Raw genomic sequence first — 26506 nt, forward strand, 5'->3', positions numbered from 1 at the left:
TAATGCTTGGGCACCGATTAACCGATTTAGGTCATACTTAGGTACCTATACGTGAAAATTGGTAAGGAGATAGTTTGAGTCCCGGGGGGAAGAAAGGATAGTTTTTATCACGGAAATCATATTACGCACGTGTTTTTAAACCTACCTACCTATAACGCACAAGAAAATGCGGTCAGAAATTAGTTATGTTATAAATACGAAAGTTAGTATATGTCAGTTGCTTGATCAGCTCGGCTGAACGGTTTTGAATAAAATTTGGCACACAGGGATATTATACTTTTTATGCTAGAATTTAGGATGGGTTAGCAGGAAGATAGATATTTTAGATGTTTTATTGTCACCTGGGGCATAGTCCCCAGGACACTGGCCGCATTTCCCCGCTAGACGATAACCCTTCGCGCTTACATTTCTTAAATTTGCCGCCTTTTTCTACTGACAAGATTTGCTTGACCAACATGTTTTATTGTTACAGAAATTAATTACCAATTTAATAAATAGATGGGTTCAACAAAGTGAAAAGTGGGTGGGACAAAGTCGCAAGCGAAAGCTATAGTACATATTAAAGTAGGTAAGTAGTGTGTTGTACAATGGATGCAAGACAAAGTAAATATGGTGCAATATCGTACTTGTTGGTACAAGTTCGATTTGATATGGCGCGTGTATTGGTTCGATTAATAGTAAATTATTGTTTTAATTTAATAGACTAGCATAATATTTTATATATTTAATAAACATTATAAATGCGTAAAAACAAATCTCGAACTAATTTGAATTATACCGATTTCCTTCATGGGAGTTTTGTAAAAGAAGAATTGAACCCTAAATTGAAAATCTGCTCTTTTATTTACTGTAAAAGTCAAATAGTTACTCGTGTACCTAAAATAATTAAAACTTAAAAAACTCTTTAAAAAGTCAACTGGTGCATGAACATGGTTAAGTAGGTAGGTACATAATTATTTTTCTTATTTTGACCCACAATTAATAAAATACACATTTCCATACTTATGATTTTGACTTATGCAAAAAACCGCGCTACGCAAATGCTACGAACTGCTACGCCACGTCACGGGACGGGAAGAACCCTAGGGAAAGGGCATGGCAAAGATCGAAAAAAATGTGCCAAGTTTGACGTAAAACGGGAGCATTTTTATAATATGTTATCGAATACATTTTAAAGTTTTTAAACATTAAATTCTGATTGAATGTAAGTACTTTTAGTTATTTACTTAGCCAACCATATTAACTTATTAACTAACTTTCTTAATTCGTCGGAATCTTTTGGAACAAATATTCCTCAGACAAAGAGTATCTACCTAAATAAAAAAAAAACTATCAGTTCCTAATTCTAGATATGAGTTAGTCAGGCTAAGCCAACTCTGCACCGTGTTTGCTGTTGTTTGCTGCATAAACTAAGAACTTCTATGAAATTATCATTTTTCTCTGTGTTATCAAACAACGTGCAGAGTTAGCTTAGCCTGACTCTAGTACAGTCACCTGCAATAATATGTTACTCTTCGAAGGCAGCAAAAATATGTGACACGCTCTTATGGCTCTACGAATAATGTCAGATATTTTTGCGGCCTTCATTGTGTAACATTTTATTGCAGGTGACAACAGGCCTATTCGGATTTCGAGATAATCACAAGATCTTGAGACGATTTAGAGATCAACTAGATCTACATTAGATATCGACTAGATGTGACTTGGATATCTAAGTCATAACTTGTCGAAATCGTTCAAGAGGACCTCCAGAATCGCGGAAACGTCAAATTTGACATATCTATCTTACAAATATCTTTAAATTAACCGTATCGTAGCTTGTTGAAGTCTAGTAGAAATCTAATTCATTTTCCGAATCGAGCCGTGTATTTTATGATTACGAGTACATTATCATTATTATCAACTAGTCTAAAGTGCCAGACAGATCCGGCATCTAAATTGTCGAACTGTCGAGTCCAAAATCCACATGGTACAAGATCCGAGTCCGATATGACCTTTGCTCCTCGCCAACTAGGTCAAGGCGAGCCCATGACAGTCTGGCTGGCGGTTGGCTCCTGAGAGACTTGATTATACGTAAAAGAATAAATTTATAGGACTTGTTTTACGCAGGTTGAATAACAATTCAACGAAAATAGTAATTAAAGGTTGAAGAAGAGAGAGAATATAAATTATTGTAGTCGGACAGGGAGTGCCGACCTACTTTTTGCAATAAACCACAGTAAAATGAACGAATGAGTGAATATGATTTAAAATTTAAATCCACGATTATACACAATTCTTTGTGGCAACTACGCCAAGTGGACGGAAACAGGCACAGGGAGCCGCTTTTTGAATTTCTACCGCTGGATTTCGTGTATTTCGTTAAATAATATCTCCTCTACTAGGCATTTAAATTTTACTAATAGAATTGAAATCGAGTGGCCAATACCACTAGATTCCAAATTTCGATCGGTCGTATTTAAAAAAATTGCATTTCGCCGTTTTCCACCGATTTTCGAGTGACGAAATCGAGCGATCGAAATTCAAAAATCGGCCCCCTGGACTGTGACCCTACGTAATCTAAATCCCTGAAGCAACTTTTTGATCAAACTTGCGGTTTACCTTTTGGCTTGTATTATTAGGTACGTACCTAAATACATCATGACATGTTGTGTGCGTGACCTCGACTCTTTTGGCAATACCTATTAAGTAGGTAGGTACTTACCTATTATACTAAACTCAGTGGTAATTAAAATATAGGTAACTATAGTTTGTCAAAGGACTGTCTCATTTCTTGTCTTACACTATACTATCTAGTACTAGCAACCAAATGAGAAGGATGAGTACCTATAGTTTTTTTGTTCTTATTTACTGACCAATTTGGTTTGACCAACTATAGATGTATAACCGGGCCAACCGGGGTACGAGACGCTTTCCAATACACCCGTGATGGCAGCTCGTTTAAACTGTGTAAAATACGGGAAAATTAGCACCGTTTAAAAAAATAGACATAGGCGGGTGTAAAAAATAACTAGGTATATTTTGAGTTACTTAGACTTTGACATTTAATTTCAAGTCGTGGTAATAAATATTCAACGATCAGTTACTTCTGCAGGTTTTTGGAGATAAATCTTACAAAATTATCATCACGTTTTATCTGAGACCGTGTTATCTAAATTTATTATTTTTATAATGTCTGAATAGGTATAGTTAATAGGTAGTTAGGCCAGCCCGTTGGTTTAATTAAAGTAGGTGTAGTTTTACAAACCCGTTATTTTGTTGATTTCTCGTCCTTCGATTCTTTTTAAATTATAAAACCCATGTAATAAATTAATAATCATTAACACAACTTATCCACTAGTTATGGTTGTTAGAAGAAGCACAAGACTTAAAATTTAACTTTGCCTGTCTCAAATTCATATTGTAGAAAATAAATAATTAACACAACTCAGAAGAAGCACAAGACTTTAAACTTAACTTTGCCTGTCTCTGTTTCATATTCATATTGTTGTTGAAAATAAAAGATCCTACTTTGTACTAAACCACAAATTTTATGCTTACTTACAAGATATCTGTATAAAATAAACTAATATTTTGTTAATATTAACCTACAAAATGCATTAAAAATATAAGTATTAAATGGACACTTACTACCTTTTCCCCATGAATTACTCAGACACTCGAAGCGAATATGCGTGAGTCACGCAATACCAACATAACTGTGCCACATATTTTTATTTTGAATAGCCTTATGACAACGAAATAAGGTTTGAAATTCAGTGGCATTAGTTTTGGAAGTAGTGAAGGTAATTTTGTAGCGTAAATTGAAAATTTTCGCAATTACTTTTCCGATATCGTATCTTTATTTGATGTCATTTTGTAAAGATAACTCTGTTTCTTAAGATATAAGGTTGCTTTTACTTTAATATACGTGGATAAAAAATATGTTTTAGTAATTGATCGATTTGTTACCGTTTGACCCATTTGTCGACCGGGAGCGGCCTGTTGATTTATAAAGTTTCGGGCATCGAGGAAGACACTAATTAATATTTGCGAATGATCACATTAATAATATTCGCAACTACATGCAATGACGCGTTAATAGTGCGACATAAAATACTTAGTAGAAATTAAATAAAAAGGAACTATAAAATCCATATTAAATTGTTGCCATGTATATCTAAGCATTTTACGTCAAAAATGTGACAGTTACGTAGAAGTGGCGCCTTCAATTATTTTCTACAATTTCTTGTCGGAGTATACATCGGTCTATTCTTCGTGCAAAAAGTCAAGGGCCCTATTTGACTCGGGAACGTAATAGAACCAGTGATGTGGTCAAGCAAGCAATTTGTCAAGAAAGTAGATTGTAGGTACAACATTATTTCAAAAATTTCATCGTTATTTTATCTATTATGTTTGTGATCGACTGATCATAAGATCATACCAGTATCTCGACGAGGGACAGTCACCTACTAATGTGTTACACACAAGGACCGGAAAACCCCTCTTTACGCTTAATCCTATCAATTCGGTAACCCAATCGATTCGGTTACCGTATCATTCGGTAACCCTATCATACTGTTACCTGATTGTAATGGTAACCTTATTGAAACGGTAACCCTAACCTTTAACCGAGTTAATCTCAAAACCCCATCGCGATAGGGTTTTTGTTAAGGGTTTTTAACAGGTTTTCATTCAGTTATGGTAACCTTTATCATCGGTTGCTTACTGGTTTGCTACATTAAAGTAGTTTTAGTGATGTGCCGTCAGAACTAAAAAAAAATACTAAAAAATTTGTTTATTTTATTTACTTTATTTATATTTTGTTGATTTTATTGATTTTACTTATTAAATTTATTTAATTTAATTTATTTATTTTATTTATTTTATTTATTTTATTTATTTTATTTATTTTATTTATTTTATTTATTTTATTTATTTTATTTATTTTATTTATTTTATTTATTTTATTTATTTTATTTATTTTATTTATTTTATTTATTTTATTTATTTTATTTATTTTATTTATTTTATTTATTTTATTTATTTTATTTATTTTATTTATTTTATTTATTTTATTTATTTTATTTATTTTATTTATTTTATTTATTTTATTTATTTTATTTATTTTATTTATTTTATTTATTTTATTTATTTTATTTATTTTATTTATTTTATTTATTTTATTTATTTTATTTATTTTATTTATTTTATTTATTTTATTTATTTTATTTATTTTATTTATTTTATTTATTTTATTTATTTTATTTATTTTATTTATTTTATTTATTTTATTTATTTTATTTATTTTATTTATTTTATTTATTTTATTTATTTTATTTATTTTAGTTATAATATAATAATATTTATAATAAGAACACACCACACAAGTAGGTATAAAGATAAACAAAGGAAAGGCAAAAAAACTTGTTTGTGCTGGAGGCTTCATAGACCGCCCATGCCAACCTCGGTTATTCAATAATAAGTTGAATTTAAGTGTGCGTAAAGATTACAATCGTTTGAACTGGTCAAAAACCTCATAATGAGGTAACTGAATAGACTGGGTTTTTATTTCGGTTACCGGTAACAGAGGTTAACTCGATCTGATACGGTTACCGAATCAAAGTGTTACCTTATTAAGCGGTTACCGTTATGGTAGGGGTTTTTATAAACACCTCTAAAATAACCCTATGAAAAACCCCGGTTAAGGTAACCGGTTCCTGTCCCTGGTTACACAACGAAGGCCGCAAAAATATCTGATAAGATCTTATTTGTAGCGCCATAAGAGCGAGTCACATATTTTTGCGGCCTTCGAAGAATAACATATTATTACAGGTGACTATACATTCAATGCGTTCTTAGGAAACCACTGAAACCGGCCTCATCTTGTAGCAGAGATATTTTGTTAAAAGTCCTCTTTTTATTATTTTTGTATCCTGTATCTAACTAGTAAATAATCCAAATCGTATCACGTTACGTTACACTAGAATTCACTATCTCCTCATATAGGTACTTTGATTTGAATAGATAAAATCTGATATTTACAGACCGCCTGGCCGCAAAACTCGCAGATGACACACACTACAAGTACTCAAGTAGGTACTATTATATGTATATAACATGTACCTAATTATATACTTGTACAAGATAAGGAAAGGTCACTGTGATGAAGCTATCTTGCTAGCCAGTTACACAAGTATTGGCTTGTTTTTTTTATTAATAATCTGATAATGCGTATCAAGACTTGTTTAATTATGTTTGTGGATATTTTGTGGCCTATAGACTTCTTTTCAGTTCCCGATGGTTTTAGGATATGGGAGTTTTTTCTTACTACGATAGTGGCTAACATAGGTATCAAATCAACCCAGACTTCCGTCTCGCACAACTGCCCGATTCGAACTTTAGGATACGTCAAATAGTGACGTTTTTGTTTCTTCAAACAAAAACGTCACTTTTGGCATTGACATATCCAATCCATATCGCATCTGGCCGTAATATTTGACGTATCCTAAAGTTCGAATCGGGCCGCAAGTCGCACAACTAAACTATGGAATTTTTTTTTTTTTTTTTTATTGGAAAAAGGTAAACATTTGACCACAATCTCACCTGATGGTAAGTGCCGATGCAGTCTAGGATGGAACATGCTTACCTAAAAGATGTCTATTCACTCTCGATTTAAAGAGATCCAAGTTATAGTGGACTGGGAATAGATTTGCAGGAAGTGAATTCCACTCCTTAGCCGTTCGCATGATAAAGCTGGATGCATAGCGCTTAGTTCTAATCAGCGGCAGAGTAACGACGTAAGGGTGAAACGCAAGTCCGCGTCTAGTCCCACGGTGGCAGAACGGAGATGGGGGGATTAGATTATGTAATCCCATCGCACACTCCCCGAAATGTATCCTGTAGAATACCGATAAACAAGCTACCTTTCTACGGTGTTCAAGGCTCTGCAGTCTAGCCTCTACCAAACTGTCGATGTCTCCTGCGGTGTTTCCGGACCGATACGACATTCAAACCTTCAAGAAAAGAACACGTATACACTGAGAGAAAAATCACCACCAGGAATTAATAAACAGTTCTGTACTGGGGGAAAAAATGAAGTTTTAGTAGTAATCATGGAAGTTTCACTATTTCTGTAAAATTTATTTATTTCTACAAACAGCTCAGTAATACTAAATCTAATTTCAGCAAACAGACTTTAGTAAATGGAGCATTAAACAAAGTTCAGTATTTGTTACAATCCATTTTTATTACTACTAAAATTCTCCGATTTTTACTAGTAAAGTTTGTGATTTTTGGAAAAAAGCATCTGTGATTTCAAGTTATGATTTTAGTAAATGTCTCACTTACATAGTTTTGTAATATCTAAAAAACAAGTTCGCGGGAATAACATTACCCCATTTAAAATAACAATTCAGTTGTTACTATAGCGACATTACAAAGTTTACTGGTATTTAGTAGATAGACTTGTTGTGTTTATGTTCATTGTTGTACCAATCACTAAACGAGTTTTGTAATACCAACACAGCTACTTGCTACGTTCATTTGGTTAGAGTTAGTATTGTGTCGGATGTCGGGCGGGCGTGTCTCGTGTCTTCTTTGTTTAAAACATACTTAAGTTAAATAATAAATTTAGGATATATTGTGGGCCATGGACATATTAACCCGCGACCTACTGTGTAGTTGGGGTCTACAGGAATATATTGTTCTGCAACTTCGAGCTAGCTGTTGTTATTCTAGTGATAATGACATCAAAGGTAAATCTAAACTGTTTGCAATTCCAACCTCCCTAGCACAGGTGCGCCGCGAGAGCATGTTGCGCGCGTAATAACTACTAGTCTCTTTCTGACTGTATGAATAAGAAAGGAATGGGTAGAATATCTCGACAGGCTTTTATAGTGCCTCTTTAGTACAGAGATATACTACCAAATGCTTTTTTATTCATACAGACAGAAATAGAGACGGGTAGCTACCACGCGCGCGACATGCTCTCGCGGCGCCCGTTTGCTAGGGGCGGAGGAATTGCAAACAGTTTAGTTTTTGCCTGTGACGTCATTATCTCTAGAATAACAACAGCTAGCTTGGAATCGCAGTACAGTTTAGTAAAACCTATGACGTCATCGTCTCCGATATTGCTAAAGCACGCTTAGAATTACAAAACGGTTAGTTTTCACCCATGACGTCATCACCTCCGATATTGCTAAAGCACCTCTCGGAATAACAAAACCAAATTTCTGAAATTACTCTAGCATACTTCAAATTACAAATATAGAAGTTGTATTTCCTACTAAATGGAAATTGCAAAAGTCAATTTGTTCCTATTAGTTGACTCTCCTTGTCCCCGGATTAAGTTTTATTTTTGTAATTCTAAGTGTGTTTTTGTTAGTTTTTTCTCTCAGTGTACTCCCACCGTAAAGGCCGGCAATGCACTTGCAACCTCTCTGTTGTGTATTACATTTGCCTCCTATATCATAAAACAATTTTACGAATATCGTAGGATCGTAGCCAATGGGCGCCTGAAAGTCCTGAAACCAAATTTTCACAAGCGCGTTGTCAAACCGTTGGCGGTTATATGTTGATGATATCACTATGCAAAAACATACATTGTTTGATAGGGCCGTTATAACACAATGGCTTTGTTTATTCTATACTCTTTCTTATTTATGTGGCATACCGATAGGTATGAAATAAAAATACTTATTCCGTAGCTTAGTTAAAATTATTGAAATGAGTCTGAGAAAAATTGGACATACATTTTTTTTGGTATGGTACGGTTGCCATAATATGGAAATAATGAATATCCTGCTAAAAGTTCACACATCAGGACATCAGCCTAAAAATCCTGACAGTTTCGAGAGTAATTCCTTAAAAACTCCGCCCATTGGAGCGCCCTACACAGACACGTGTGCTGGTAACTAGTATAGGAGTTCCATACTACGGTAATTCTGGGGCGCTCCAGGGGTTAAATCTCTTGTTCCAATTAACCTTTCGTAGCAGCGTCACAACACGCTGTAGCTAATACTTAGTAGCCTAACCTCCCCTTTACTCCGCCCAACTGTAAACTTAGCTCCTAGTGGTTGGTTGAGGTTTCTAAAAGCGCTTACACTCGCCAGGACCCCCCGCAATCCTGATAAAGGACCAAACATCCTGACATGTCAAGGGAAAATCCCGACGTACAACATTAACAACCCTGGGTTAGTTAGTTCTACTGGGCAATTTCCGCAAATCGACAACCATTGTGCCTAGATTGCGTGAAAAACGGGGTAGCGCTACTCTAACTACCCCAGCTCCTACACGAAACCTAGCAAATCTAGCAATGTCTTCAGGTTGCTAACTGCCTCCTATTAGTGTGCACGGAGTCCCTGTGTCTGCCCCAGTATACTTCTACCTGTTTGTCGACCCCACCCCAGGTACAGTGGAGCTGCGAAATTGCATGGAGAAATTATGAATGAATTCATTGAGAAAGTCGCCATGCACTTTTACACCTGTACCTACTACAGGTCAGAAATATTTTCTCCCAGGAGTCCCAGGCCGCATTGCTTTAACCATTCGACTTTATGAATATTTAAAAGCCACCTCATCCATAGATCAAGCGCTCTATTAGCCTTCCTACTTGCAGCGAATAATATTAATCACTCGGAGGATATAAATAGAAGATTCAAGGCTAGAGGTTGTATACATTAACCATTAGTACAAACACCATAATGAACTAACCATACTAAAACCTCATCACGTCGAAATAAGACACACAATTAGTCAGTAATTTCTGCCATTGCTAGTGTTTATTTTAGTTTTTAATGTTTTTATGCTGCTCGTCGCAAATGGCATTTACTTGTTTGTTTTGTTTCGGTAGATGTGGGTTTTGGTTACTTGTTTAAATACCGGCTACTTGATATTTTGAGTGCCGTAAACTTGCTCAACATTGCTTATAATGTCATTGCCTGGCTTGAAAATACAGTCTTGGGATTCTAAAGGGGACGATATCAGCCTGTCGAATCATCACCTTTTGCGATTAACTGACAGGCTGATGTCGTCTGGCGAACTGGTAATCTGTGGGCCCCTTAGAGATATGTCTTAGAGTGTGGTACCCGAACCAGCGATCGGTGATTCGCCAGCGATCGTAAAGGGGATCTTTTTTAAATACAGTGGTGTTTATTTCGTCATGGGGTCGCTATCGTGTGGGAGATTGAGGAGTAGGGTTACCAGATGACAGGAATTTTCCTGACATGTCAGGAATTTTGGCCCTTTGTCAGGAATGGGTACGGAACACGAAAATGTCAGGAATTTTTTGAATTGCTAGACTTTTTTATAAAGTACCTTTTTTCCGAACCCTAAACAGGAGATACTTGATGCCCTAATGATTGCAAAACATTGATACCCCTCGCTCTCCGGGATCACCCATGATTCGTGTGATATTGGTGCCCGTGCCCGTCTAGTCGTCGTGCCCTACCCTGAGAGAATTGGGAGAAAGTTTTTCTTATTTAAGTGACTAAAACACCGCTCCGAAGTGTCGTAATTTTGAGTCTTGTTCAAAGCGGTGAATTTTCCAATTTTTCCTTCAATATAATAATTTGTACTTTGTAGTATTGCTCGCTGCTTGATGAAAATTACGTTTCATAGGTATTCCTTTTGTGTGCTGACTTTTTGTTTGTTTTATCACTACAATTATATCAATGTATCTTTTAGGTACCGTAAAATGGGGTGAGTAGGTGCAAAACTGACATTCAAACCTCGATAACATTTTATTTTTACATATGCAAACTGAATGGTGTATATAATAAGTGTTCCGGACGTTTGTATAAATAGTTTTTATTTTATTTTGGGTAGTTCCATTTCATAACTTTGACGATAAACAGGAAATCCCACCTCACCCTGTAGTCCCTCGTATTTGGGGTGAGTTGGGTTTTCATACAAAGGTGATTTTGGAAGATTGTTGGATCGATTTTTTTTAATTATGAGTATTACTATAGCTCCATTTTAAATTGGAATACATTATTTTTGTAGCAGTAGCCTTAAAATCCCATCTCACCCCCTTCATCCCTTCTCTCCCCATTCATAACCCAACTCTCCCCGCGAACCCTACTCACCCCATTTTACGGTATTTAAATAAAAGTAAACAAAATCTACCCTGAAATGGTTCCTTAAGCCAGTTTAGGGTAGATGAAAACATTACATGATCAAATAATGTAGGTTAAAGCAGGTCTTTCAGTGACAGATCCAGGCGGTTTTTTATTTGGTCGGTTAACCAATAAATGTTAAGTACAACTACCCGAAAATGTACAATTGTCTGTTTACTTTTATTTAAATACCTAAAGATACAGACTATAGTTTGGCCAGACATAAAAAAATCTTAGACCTGATGAGTTCTGACGGCTCTAATCTAATCTAATGCACGTAATGCACTCAACGGCAAGTGACAGGCGAGGCCGCGCGGGATTTGGCAAACTGTTTACCAACCAACGTCGTCACACTGAATTGATCTTTCTCAACCTTTATTGCTATGAAAATAAGGTCTATCTTTAGTTAGTTAAATGTGATGTTTATACATTTTTGAGTAGGATATCTAGACCTTGTGGCGGAGTAGTGCTAATTGAGTCTCAAGGAGGCCAGAGTAGAGATTTTGATGTCCTATCCTGTATATATATTCAGCAACCGAGGTAGCTATCTATGCTCAAAATTATCTACATTAATCGTAGTAGTAGTAGTAGTAGTAAAATACTTTATTGTACAAAAAGAAACATAAAACATGAAAGAACACACATCATTAGTACAAAGGCGAACTTATCCCTTTCAGGGATCTCTAATCGTAAGTGGCGTCGATGACGGACATGACGGTACATTATCTTATAAAGAAATAGCTACTGCCCGCGACCTTGTCTGCCTGGGATGATGATGATGATGATGATAAAAACTATCTTATGTCGTTCCTCGGGCCTCAAACTATCTTAATACCAAATTTCATTTTAATCGGTTCAGCGGTTCAAGCGTGAACAGGTACCTAACAGACTGGAATGTCTGGAATTAGTGATCCAAAAGACTCGAGCCTTTGGAGCTCTATTTTTTAGGGCTCGCCTCATCTCTTGACGCCTAAAAGGCTAAAAGCCTATTTAGCTCTTTAGCCCCCGAGCCTAGATCTATTTAAGAGCCTAGACTCTTGGGGCTTATAACCTTATCAAGCCTCTAAAAAAAGCCTATTTAGCTCTTTAGCCCCAAGCCTTAATAAGGTTATTAGCCCCAGGAGTCTAGGATCTTAAATAGAACTAGGCTCGGGGGCTAAAGAGCTAAATAGGCTTTTAGCCTTTTAGGCGTCAAGAAATGAGGCGAGCCCTAAAAAAAGAGCTAAAAGGCTCGAGTCCTTTGGATCACTATCTGGAATTGAAAGTTGCGTTTCTCACTATGTAGATATAATTTTTCATTCACTTGATAACATATCTATTTCTCTAATTTATTTCCGGAATATACTGGATTGGTATTAAGGAATCTACATAATATTTATTTACAGTCCCATCATCAGCCATACAATTGAATTCACAATTAGGTAGGTATTGAATTGATCATTAGTACCTAAGGTACTTAATTCTCAATTAACGTTGTATGGCTATACCTAGCTCATTTTAAAAGTATAGCTGTTTGTTAGTACCTCCTATTATACCTTTGAACATTAAAGCGCACTAAACATTATAATATCAATTAACAAACACGTGACATTTATAAACAATTACTTTGAACCTTCCTCCCCACCTATAAGGTGCAAAATGAATTTTTCAGATACCAGTTAGGTCAGTGATGCAACTATGAATCATCGTAACCTAACATCGTGACCAGTGCAAATTACAATTATTGTAAATTAGGCATTATATCTGTAGGTATGTACAAACAGCAACACTCCTAACTGTACATCGGTGGACCTTATTACAAAACGCATAAGGTCCATCGATGTACAGTTAACAGTGTAGGCGATAGTACGAACAACGTCATTGTCATAGTCATAGCTTAGGGTAGGGTAGGGCACCAAAACGCCTACTAACTATGAGTCTTCCGACCATATGTGACCATTGGAGAGCCTTTACACCTCCAAATCTTATTAGTACTGGACTCTCCTAGGCCCATAACCTGCCGCAGTGACATTGCATAGCGCTCATAGTACTTACCTTTTGTTTTTTAATTAGCGTCCTATAGTCTACAAGGAACCTGTACCTACAGGTTTTCCATGGTTTAGGATGTCGTTGGATAGGTTAATGAAAATTCTAAAGCCTGACCAATAATATATGTACATTGTCAAGAGGGCGCTGTTATTCTCATGTATAGGATGACAGTTCAGTATAGTATGAAAAAAATAGTTCCAGTGAAATTCCGCAACATGGCGCGTGATCATGGTCTGGCTTTAGGTACTTTTGATGCAGGTAGGCTTAACCTTTAAAACCAGATTCCACCGCAAAAGATTATAACGAAACTTCCCTTTGGCTTAAGATATGTAAACAATGGTTTCGGCCCAAAGAATACGAAAATATACCGCTACCCTCAAAGTTAATATGTCTCATTAGCATAAGAAAAGATTGGTGTTTACGTCGTTCTTACCATAAAAGCATCGCGGTCGCTACCTGAATGTACTGTATCAAACCTTCACATATCCCGCTCACTCTTCAGTAATTAGGAATTGATGAGACTGAAATGGCACGAACGACCATCCTTTTATCCGTATCCATGTCCGTGTCCGTGGAAGCCTTGCATGACTCACCTCTTTGATGTTATTCCAATAGGGTACAAAAGCGTAGGCCAGTCAAAAGTTTAAATACCAGTGTTACTGTGACCACTAAATTCTTCAAAACTGAGGACAGTAACATTTCGTTACTGAGGACAGTAACATATAATTATACCTATAAACTAAGCTCTCAGCACATTTTTGACTTTGAAAACCGTCCACATCTGACACGATTCACACAAATCACTGACACTTAACAATTATTCCTTCTCCATAAATAGGTACCTTACCTATGGCCTGCCCGTAGCTTTGAATATTACCCGACATAATTGTGTCGCTTAACTTCGAAATCCATTCAAGCCTCTCAGCAAATATCTACCCTATTATTCTTAATACCAAAATCGCATACTATGACAGATGGATTTACCCGAGTTTGAAGTTAAGCGATTCAATTTCTAGCTATACAAGTGATTGGTCACTAAAAGTTTTGATTGGCCGTATTAAAATTATAAATATACCTGCTTATTATGTCACATATCTTGCACGGCATTACAAATTTAGCGCGGCGCGCTCATTCTTTCTTCCTTGCAAATTTACAATATTTGACGTAGTCAAGCTGACATAATTATTTGTGGCAACTACGTGATTACGCCAAGTGGACGGAAACTGGCACTGGACGGTGAACTGATGCAATGACCCTCTAGACATTTATCGTCGATTACTTACTTAACGATGTTTTAATTATTAATTAACTAGTTAATAATTGATTATAAAGTTTGAGTCTCTCGCAGCACAATACACGTGGGATGATTGGGGCCTTGGGGAGCATTTTTTCACTGGTGTTCGGCTTGCCTATGTAGACTACATTGGAATAGCAAACCTAATATAAGGTAGCAATTTCATAATAAGTAGGGGCCTATTCAGGTAGTTTCGAAGAAGACTCTTTTGTTATAATTACTTCCAATCTGTCAAAGTTGAAGGGCAAAGAATTTTGGCCGCCGATGGATTTTCCAGGTAAAAAATAATGGGTAAAATGATTCCATATACCCGTTAACAATATTTTTTCTGCGAACTTCTTTGGTGGCTTGTCTAATAGACGCTTATTCCTACCGATTTTATATTGCTAAAAAAATGGTGAAACTTAGTAGGTCAGCCTCTTTATTCTAAGTTTCACCAATTTTGTTATAATTTAATTATAATGTAACCTCAAAGCTTTAAATTGTTTCTCTATTCTCTGTATTTTCGTTTCCGAAGTTAGGACGAACTTAAAAAAAATAGGTATTATGATATTTTTTGGTGCGATGTCGAAAGGGCTTTGGACTTTCGCATGTTTAATATACTGTAGGTATACTTACATAGGTTCTGAATAAACGTTAAAATTGCGATTGTATACAAAATTTTTTCGTTTCAAAATTAATTATTTTAATTAGGCTACGGTGACTGCTTACCATCAGGCGGGCCGTATGCTTGTTTGCCACCGACGTGGTATAAAAAATAAAAACACAATTTATAAGAAATGAACATTGAACAACCAATGAAAATAAAACTTGACATTGACATGGCACGTGCGAGAAACGAGAGAGAATTTCGATGAATTAGACTTCGTTCTAAAATATTTTGTGGTTTCACTTGTACCGTTCAGTACCTATAGCTAATGTTCTGCCATACTATTAATAGTTATATGTAGGTATGTATTTATACTGGCGCATACGTCATTTCTTGGTTAGAAACGGAGCAGGAAGTAAAGGAATGCACGCTTGTCTCGATTTACATCCGGTATTAGGTACAATTTTAAATCTTTAAGCTTTAACCATCCCATGCCTATAATATTCTTACTGGTGGCAAAACTGGTAAAGTTACTGATTGTAATAAATGCTTAAAGCCTGACAAATTCGTGCTTCGATCTTCAAATTTGACAGCTAATGTATGTGGCGCTAATATGATTAGGTAAGTATGCGGTCACTCTGTTTGTGAAAAGTTAGACGTTTGACAATTCAGTTCGTCTGTCAAACTCTGGGGCACGATATACAATAGACTGAATAGACAGATCCCGATATAAGTATTTCTTTTCTTTTTATCGGCGTTTGTCGATGCAGGACTGTTATCTTGGCTAGGCTCCAGAATTGCAAATGTGTCTGCGGTGGCATTTAAAAGTTGTTTTTACGTTGAAACCATGTTGCAACATAATATGTAAATAAACCTATATATAAACAAAACAAACATAGTTGCTAATACCTAATCAAAATGGAAAGAACTTTCCGTTGCACGTGCTAATGGCGGCAAATTGAGAAAGGCGCGAACCATAGACCTGAGACAAAGAGTTGCCTATGCGCAATGGCCGTTCCCGCCAAAAGGAAATGGTAATGGCGTCCACACAAGGCGCGGATTAGAATACGCAGGTGTGCGGGAAAATTATTAGATAAACGTTATTTGTGATAGACGTGGGCATAGACTTGGATGTGGAGTTTTGAGGTAATATGATATACTATGCCTTTTTTTATAGAAATTGTAGAAAAGTGAGAAAGGCGCGAACCATAGAGTACAGACAAAAAGATGTCTATGCACAATAGCCGTTCCCGCCAAAAGGAAATGTTAATGGCTTCCACACAAGGCGTGAATTGGAATACGCAGGGGTGCGGAAAATTATTAGATAACGTTATTTGTGATATAGACGTGGGCATAGAGTTGGAAAGTACCTATTAGGTAATATGAATTTCTGTCATTTCTTTATAGAATTTATAACAGAGTGACCAAGCAAACCTACCACAAATGCACTCTACACCTGCTGCAGACATTTTGAAGTGACGTTATGTTTATGTACGAGTATAGGTACCTACTATAAGCAATACTATAAGTAAAAAGTATGAATTGACCATTGACGTCTGCCATTTTTCCCTACAGTCTGATTTACCTTCCCTTATACGCCGTCGGATCGTCACAATTGTTTTTAACATGACTCAGAATTCTTGGTTTTTTCACACATTTTTCACAGGTATTTGTAGCGCTAAGCGCCGCATACAATTCTCACGTATTATACAGTATCTCGATCAGCCAGAGAAAAATGTGTCCAAAACACCTATGTCAACAATTTTTGGATGCTCGTTAATTTAATTAATGTAATGTAATTTAGTGTAGTATTCTGATTTTAATAACAGTTATGAATTTGTTATGGATATGATCTGTCAGTGTCAAAAGTGACGTTTCCGGTTGAAGTTAGTATGCGCAAGTAGGTACAGGTAGTATTATAAATAATATAAATATGCATGTAATAACAAAACCAACTATTGGTACCTACTTATTACTAGTTGTAACGAAGGAAATGATGTATCTAACGCCAACATTAATCTAATCACATTATGGACATCATGAATGGAGTTCCGTCCATTGTACAGCTGCGCTTTAATTAATAATTATACATAATAAATATTATAATTAACGATTGTTTTTTGTTTTTAATTTGCTATTTTTGTGTCGAGTGTAACTGCTACACTTAAGGAGTCTAAGATATTATTAGACAATCTTACACAAATCGACCTATAGTCAATGACCTTTTATTTATGTAGACGTGTGACGTTCATAGTTGACAAAACTAAAATTTGATCCAACGATTTTGACAACTTGACAGGTTGGCGTCACCCATACGACTAACTAAATATAGGTTCCGGAACCTATATTTAATGGCTCACGATCGTGCGCCTGGTACCATATCTACCTCAATTTACTTACATCTATGCCTATAGTCCCACAATTAAGTACTATCGCCCAGTTCGCCCACACTCTTAAAAACTGTCCAACGCTGGACCTTATGCCTTTTGTTATAAGGTCCACCGATGGACAGTTAGAGTGTTGCTTTTTGTACCTATTAAATTAATTTTATTTGCCTTTCACAAAGGTCGTCTGTCGGTGTCGGCACTACAAAGGACTTATCAGTCTCGGCACACTTTCCTCCAAAGCCAACACTCTTATCGAGCGCCTTTACGACTTGTCAATATGTTTGTCCTCTAAATATAATAACGTAAGACCGCAATTTGGTACAGTCGACGCCAAAAATATGTTTACACTTTTGCACCTTACTCCTTTGTAATAAGGCGAAAAATGTAAACCTATTTTTGACGTCGACTGTACTTTACCTAGTTTGGATCGGAGACGGTATATGCGTAGTTAGGGCACAGTCACAGAATAAATAATAGTACTAGGTACAGAAGACTCATTCTCTAACAAAACGCGTCTGTTACGATCAGCACAGATATGGCCGCTAGGTGGCGACAGCGCCACGCGCGGCTTATGGCTTTCCCCAAAATTGGGGCGGAACGGATGTACTTTTAGCTACCTGTAGTAAAGCGACGAAATCACGGAGTGAGCCACGCCTGGCACAGTGTAAAAAGTAACAGTGGTCCGACGACCTTTAACGTGTACCGAAGCTACTAACAATGGCGATGACAGCGATGTATGCAGCTCGGGTGCGCGCGAGTAAGCCGCGGCCGATCCCCTAACGACATGCACTTTCCTACACCGAGAAGCGACTGGTAAATAAGTTCCACAATATCACACAATATTCATCACTGCAAGTAACTGCTACTAATGTACTCCTACTAATGTATTCATCACTGCAAGTAACTGCTACTAATGTACTGCTACTAATGTACTTAGGTACTCCTATGTACTTAGGGCATACTGAAAATTCCTGGACTGGCCACTTAGAAAAAACAAGTCGTCTCATAATATATCAGAATCCAGAAACTTTCAGTATGGCCCACGTATTAGAAACCCTTCCTGCTGCGTAAATCGGGTATAAGCATAAATCGCCCCTAACCATTTTTTACCGAGTGTAAAAAATACTTCCAATGATAATGGTCACTTTTAGTTCAAGCTAATGACATTTTTATCAGCCACGGGTTCTATGATGTTACTCCATTTGTTTCAAATGCCTTTCTATTTATAAATGGCAACGAAAACAAGTAGAAAAGTGCACCTTGCATGCAAGCGCTCTTAAAAGTCCATATCGTCGTAAATAATTCAGGTGATGCTTTTGACCACTGTAAAAGCAACTGTTTACACTGTTACTTCCATTGCTTTAAAATACTATTCAATTTTTAAACGGCGTCTATAATAGGTAGAATAATTTAATGCACTTTAATGCAAAACCCTCTAGAGTCCTTTTAGACGCAAAAAAAAATAAAAAGTGGCCCTCGACCACTGTAAAAGCAACTGTTGGCTGTATGCTGTTAATTCTTTTGTTACCATCATTTAATGCCTTTCTTTTTTAAACAGTAATTAAAATAAAACTGATGGATATGATAGAAAATGAGACCTTAAACGAAGGCGATCTGGAGCCCGATACACAGATTTACTTGTTACGGTTTTGATTTTGTTTTGATATGACCTTGAAGTTCGACGCTGATTGGTGCATGCGAAATGAAGAAGTCGTGCGTCGGATACGCGCTAATCACCAAGAGTACCAAGACGGTCGTCAAGGACATATCAAAACGCCACACTACACGCCACAACCCGACCTACACGGGGCTCGGCATCTCCCCCGAGCCCTCCTACACAACGACGAAGAAGAAGACGATGTAGACACAACACACACTCGGATAGCGCCACACAGGCATGATGCACACGCCAGCCTAAGTCATCGCCTTCACTACGGCCCCGAAACCTGGCCGCGCTCAAACGGTAGCAGCAGGGATGCGGAAGAGCCCCCTCACACCCCCTCAAAAGGATGTCGAATGACTACACAGCAAACATATTAAAACCATAACAAAATGTTACATTGGAAACGACTTCCTGGGCCCTTTTAGACAATGACACGTAAAAAGATTCATGCTTTCTTTAGACCACCATAAAAGGTTTTGGCTTCCGCGAAAACTGCGTTCCTTGTATTGTAACAGTATCTTGGTAAAACGGATTTTACAATAGCAGCAGCGGTATAACCGCTAACAATATAGAATTTCACTTCTGTAACGTCAAGCCGCCTACGGTGAAATCGAAAGGACCATAAATAACGTCGCATTTGCTGTTTTAGAGCTTTTGTTACTTTTACTGTTATTAGTTATTAGTGTTATTGAGCAATTCTGTGAATAAATGGTTGTTTGCTTCGTGTGGAGTCGTTTTTTAACCGACTTCAATTTCATAGAAGGAGGAGGTTCTGTATTCGGTTGTGGCTATCTTTTTTTTTTTTTTTTTCTATGTACGTTCACCGTTTACTCCGACATCCGTAGTCCGATTTGAGTAATTCTTTTTTTGTTTGAAAGGAGCTACCTCCGAGTTGGTCCCATTTTAATTTGGTTCTGTTCTGATGATGGGATCCATGAGGAATTGAGGGAACTCCTCAATTTTAAAAGGCACATGCATGGTGTTTTGGGCGTTTTCTTAAGCAACTCGAGCATTTTCTCCCGAAAACCACCAATTTGATGAAGTAGACCTGATGATGATGATTATTTTGATGATAATGATGATGATTTCTTTAAATGTAAGTATGTTAAGCGATTACTCCGGCACCTGTGATCCGATTTGAGTAATTCTTTTTTTGTTTGCAAGAAGTTACCTCCAAGGTGTTTCCGTATTATTTTTGGTTCTGGTCTGATGATGGAATCCATGAGGAATTGAGGGAACTCCTCAATTTTTAAAGGCACGTGTTAAGTAATTTCGGGGTTTTCTAAAGTAACTCGAGCATTTGCTTCCGAAAACCACCAATTTGATGTACTGCAACTGTAGCCTTACCACGAGTTTGACATTGACATATTCGCTAAAGTCTTATGCATCTAAATGTAACTTTTTATCCATCTCGCTCACATTAAGGTTAGTACAAGCGAGATGCATAGGAAGTAAGTTACACACATGCTAGCGAATATATCAATGTCAAACTCGTGGTAAGCTGGTAAGGCTACTGATCGGGGGTTAGGAGTTAAGGGGTCAGGGATTAAGGGGTCGGGGAATGGCGGTTGAAGGGTTGATAGTTCAGGATCGAGGGATTCCTGGATCAGGGGTTGATGTGCTGTGAGGTTGAGTGATCGGGGGGCTGAGGGATTGGGTCAGTGGCGGGGCGGGCGGATGGATTTAGTTGACAGGAATTATAATTTCCCAGACGGACTCCAGAAAATTCCTGATTTCTATTTACTAAAGTAATAGGTACTTACACGAATTTAGTGTTAAACATGATCTTGTTTTTCATTCATGCGTCGCGCTCTTAACAATGCGTTAAAACTAAAAATGGAAAAATAAAAACTTTTTACAAAAAAAGCAAACCGACTTCAAAAAGGATGAAATAAAATATTATCCTTTTTGAAGTCTATGCGTTACCAACTGATATGTTTGAAGTCGGTGCCAAGCCAAGTAGTAACAATACCAGACAAAAATAATCAGCTTTATGGCTATAAATCCCATTAGAACTGTACTAATAACTATTACAAATGTGTAAAGAATTCTGTCTGCCTCTTTGTCGCCTTTTCATGGCTAAATAACTGAACCGCCTTAGGTGAAATTTGGCAAGAAGGTAAATTCCTTGAATTTTTTTATATTTTCAAATGTAGTCCTCTGGATAAGGGACGGGAAATAACTCAGTCCCAATCCCACACTTGCGTGCTATAGACTGTTCGAGCATTAGTAAGAAATGCTCTTTAAAAAATACGACGGCAAAAAAATGCATTTATATTTACACTAATGTGCCGACAAACATGGTACAGACTGCGCCAAGAAAGTTTGATCGTGTGTTCTGAGGTGTGTTCTTAGGTCCAGTCGACGTCAATGATATGTTTACACTTTTGCACTTTACTTCTTTGTAATAAGGTGAAAAGTGTAAACATATTTTTAACGTCGACTGTACCTACAGAAAGTACGTTCATTGTCGTCGTGTAAGGCAATCCAACGTAGGTAAATCCTTATCGAATTGCACCAAAGTCATGGTATGCTTAAAAATTGGCTTGGCACCGACTTCAAACATATCAGTTGGTAACGCATAGACTTCAAAAAGGATAATATTTTATTTCATCCTTTTTGAAGTCGGTTTGCTTTTTTTGTAAAAAGTTTTTATAGAGTTTGTTGATTTAACTTGTGAAAACTTCATTCAATACAACGGTGATAATGTCGGCGATTTCCATTAGAAAAGTATAAATATTGATACAACGAAATAGGTAAAACATAATAAAAGTACTTAATGATATTAATAGTAGGCCTTTTTATCTGTGTTAGATGTTTTAAGCTGCATCCTGGTGACGACCTTGCGTTCGTGGCTGTAAAGTAAAAGTCCTATAGGAGAGAGAATCCCTCGTCCACACACGCGGCAGATGTTTACTCCCCCAGACTAAAAAATACTAACTTAAGACAAAAACTAATACTTAGGTATGATATACTTAATAAGAAATGTCCTAAGTCGTGGTCGCTCGCCAGAAGACTTGGCCACATGGCCCCGCTGGATAGAAATGCTGATCCGCTGATCAAAATATTGGCTAGCCCTCAGGTCATCAGAAGCCTCTATAAAGCGCTTTTTAATTTTTTACTATTTTGTGGTTATATCCGACATACGATGAGCATTGCATGAGCGGCGTGAGCCAAAGGTGCAGATATTTGAGGCTGGATTCTCTTATTTGACTCCAATTTTGACATTATTACCACTTAACTCTTAATTTAATAATGACCAAAATAAATTGGACTTAAAAGTATTATAATTAACTACAACCGATTCTTATAGAGTTAGCGGCAAGTGGCTAATGCTAATTCCCCAAACTGGTGTTATTCATTCATCTGTCACAATCACAAACTATTAGCGGGTTTGTGCTATAATACATATACATACTAGAAACTTTAAAAGTAACCGACCACTTTAGAACTTTGTCACAGTAACGTACTTACCTACAGTACTTTACCAGTTGCAATGTGTCAAACATACTTAAAGTGGTAAAGTGCTAAAATGATCAGCTACTCGAGACTACAAGTGGATTGTTAAACAAGTTCGCGTTTGGGTGTTACTGCGTAATAATAAATTGCGCCTTAAAAATAGAAAAAAAACATCGAATGCTAAATATTGACTGGCTTGGCAAGTATTTAATACACCTACTTACTATATATTGATAATGGATATGATGAGTCAAGCAATGAGTCTATTCTTAGAACGTGCTTTTGCCGATATATAGTATATATACCGACATGAGATTGAATCAAAAACGTAACGGCTAAGATATGTTTACACTTTTGCGTCCTACTTGTTTCTAATAAGGGGTCATCCAGAAATCATGTGATCATATTTGGCCTATTTTTGACCCCCCCTCCCCCTTGGTGATATTTGGTGATTTTAACGCAAACCCCCCCCCCGCCCCCCCCCCCCAACGCCTACGCGTTTATAATAGAGCAGATTATTTGATCTATAGTTCGTTTTTTTAGCATTAGAAAGAACTTGAAAGAAGGTAAGCGATTTTGACATGTCTTTTAATTGAAAAACGCTTTTTAAAAATCAATAACTATTAAGTACTAATGAAAGCAGAAGAATATAAATGATCGTATTACATTCATAATTGTTACATATTTGCCGTAACTTATTTTTATAATGTGTTTCTCAATTAAAAGACACATCAAGATTGTTTACCTTATTTCTAATGCTAAAAAAACGAACTATAATTACATAATTTGAGTAATATTGTCGTTTGTCTTTCCCGCTTTGAAAAAAAAATTACACGTGATATCATCTCTGATCCCCCTCCCCCATCGTGATCGTTCGTGATATTTTTCTCACCCCCACCCCCCCTCTAAACGATCACATGATTTCTGGACGACCCCTAAAGCGAAAAATATAAATATGATAAAAATTATAAATTGTCAAGGACTCAAGGCGCTACAGTGCGTGTTCAGATATTTTTGAGCACCTCCGCCGCTCCGATATATCTGATGGCGACCGTACGATCACGACGCCAGGAAGTCATTATTAGGAAGTCATGCATCTGGTACGACGCACGAAGAATTAATGACTTCTTCAGCCATGGTAGTTGACATTTGACCCTCAGCTACGATTGCTACGAGCATAGACTAGGAATACTCTAGACCGAGTTTAGAGCAATTATTTCATGCAACCGATGATGACAAAAATGCGGGGGTGCGCGGGACGAGGTGAGCGAAATCCCGTGCCGTGATTGGTCCGTTCAAATACACGGACGTCACACAAAGACACTTTCGACTCGAACATGGAGTAAAATTACCGTATGCGTGGCAGAGGGGGTAGCGCGACTATGCTAAGTCTGGAGCTACGAGTAACTATTCCAACGTCACTATTATTTACTGCATGAGGGTAGTATTCCACCTGTCCAATTTATTTGTCCAATGTCATTGCGTCTCACTCTCTCATTAAGCAAAATGTGAGACGCAATAGACACACATTAGAGAAAGATTGGTCAGATGAGATGGAATCATAGAAGGTAGGATCGTATCTTAGAAGTGGTATACGCGTGCCTCCGTGAGGGACAAAACATACGCAAATGCGACACTGTGATTGGTCGAATTTAACAAATAAATTCGACCAATCACAGTGTCGCCCACCATTATCCATACTAAAAAATGGTGGGGAACAAAAAATATGTGAGACTGTGATAAGGACAAACAATAATAGCGCTTTCTCTGCTACTCTCACTGAAAGATACGTAAGACTATCCCGTTCTGTCAGTTATCCCCACCACTCATGCCCAATACAGTTTAATACTAGATTCATGGATAGAATACCACCCTGATGGCTCCTCTACACGATGGGCCAACGCAGGTCACTCCAAGGGACGCATTTATGTGTTAGAGGGAGCAAGTCATATTGCTATCTCATTCTATCGCATGGCTGCGTCCCTTGGAGTGGCCGGCGTTGGCCCATCGTGTAGAGGAGCCATGAGGCACCAGTCCAACGACACTGAAGTATGTCATTTAAGAGCGTTTTCACGTTGTCCGATCCGATATCGGATGATGGATGATGGATGACCCGTGGAAAAAACCGGTAGTGCTCTATGGCGTAAAGTCATTTTATTTTTGTATTGACACTAGAAAAATAATTATACCTGGAGATAAAGGGAAGAGGCTGATTGGCCAGTGAAAAAGCACGAAAAAGAAAATATGCTAACAATTTATTTACATACTTATTTATTTATCTGGGGACATCTTCAGTATCGTCTTTACCATAAGGGCACACGGGGCCCGTGTCCAGGGCCCCCATCCTCAGGGGGCCCCGGAGAGACAGACAGTAACAATATATTTGATTACCCAAAATAAATAGAAGATCATAGTAGAAAAATGTTAGTTTTATTCGCTTTGTATACCTACAAAGAGCATAGATGCTCTCAGCTATGCCAAAAAACTTAAATGGAGGTGGGCAGGCCATGTAGCACGTATTACCCAAGACAGGCGCTGGACAGTAAGGGTAACGTCATGGAAGGGACCTCTAGGAAAAAGAGGGAAAGGAAGACCCACTATGAGATGGCAAGATGACGTTACCAAAATTGCCGGGCCAAATTGGATACAAGTGGCCAAGGATCGAGATACATGGAGGGCTTTGGAGGAGGCCTTCACCTGTGAACACGGGGTTCTTGAATAACTATTTAAAACATAAATAAAATAGGTATGTAAACAATTTTTAATATGTTCAAGAAATAAAAGGCTTTTTATTTTTATTTTATTTATTATACCTACTTTCCAAAAGGGCCCCAAATTCTTATGTGCCCAAGGGCCCCAGAATAGTTTAAGACGGCCGTGGACATCTTACACCGATCAACCTAGCCCCAAACTAAGCAAAACTTGTACTATGGGTACAATAAGTGTTTGCAGCAGGCAGGTAGGACTTGAGGACTCAGGATGACTGAATTGTAGAAAAAGCTATAACATTCCGACATCTTAAAAAAAACACCTATTTCTACGAGTACAAAATAACGTTAAGTGCCCAAAAACGTTAACGCTCCAAACTTATAGTTTCCTAAAAAAAAACGCTAAAACAATGCGAGCTCGACGTGATAAATGGATACAAGCGCCTTGAGTCTCGACCTTCCGTAGGTACTAACTAACTATAATGGCCATATAAAAACCGGACAAGTGTGAGTCGGCCTCGCCCACCGAGGGTTCCGTACTTTTTAGTATTTGTTGTTATAGCGGCAACAGAAATAAATCATTTGTGAAAATTTCAACTGTCTATCACGGTTCATGAGATACAGCCTGGTGACAGACAGACGGACAGACAGACGGACAGTGGAGTCTTAGTAATAGGGTCCCGTTTTTACCCTTTGGGTACGGAACCCTAATAAAACGTAGGAAATCGAATATTATCGGGAAAAAGCTTCTATTTCTCACGTAATTTACATCCGACCTTGGCGAGAAGTTTGATTTATTTGACAACGTTTTGATTCTATATTTATTATAAAATAACATCCTGAGTATCCAGTTACATCGCCTTGAAACAGATTTCTTAAAGGTTTTAGTTACTGTTTTAATATACATACATATATATGTTTGCTGGTAGAATTTAGATTCAATGTAGGTTTAGTAGCTACATATATTCGGAGTAAAGTCATAGAGAGCTAGCAATGCACCAAGGAGAAGTTTCCAAAGTTGCGAAATTTTCCATACGGAATGTTCTCAGAACTTAAATTTTACGAATTTAAAAATTTTTCAGGAAGTCGCTGGACACCGCCGTTATCAATTATTTTAACTGACTGTCTTATTTACGAGTTTATTAAAGTAATACTACATTTTTTGATAATTCTCATAGGCAGTAAAAGGACAAATAAATAACTTATGACTTAAATACATCTCATCTATGAATAAAACTAAATTAAAACTAACAACCCTAAATATATCTAAAATAAAACAAGG

At 37.1% G+C, this 26506-nt stretch overlaps 1 long non-coding RNA gene across 1 annotated transcript in view; it reads left to right on the top strand.

The window, feature by feature from the left end:
* LOC134798131 (uncharacterized) overlaps positions 1-24320 on the top strand; it is a 148877-nt gene extending 124557 nt beyond the window's left edge. The window contains exon 3 of the long non-coding RNA XR_010145154.1: positions 24250-24320. This is a non-coding gene — a long non-coding RNA (uncharacterized LOC134798131). The remainder of the gene's footprint in view (positions 1-24249) is intronic.
* The last annotated feature ends 2186 nt before the right edge of the window (positions 24321-26506 follow it).

This window comes from Cydia splendana, chromosome 16, assembly GCF_910591565.1.
Source record: "Cydia splendana chromosome 16, ilCydSple1.2, whole genome shotgun sequence".
Taxonomy (NCBI): Eukaryota; Metazoa; Arthropoda; class Insecta; order Lepidoptera; family Tortricidae; genus Cydia; species Cydia splendana.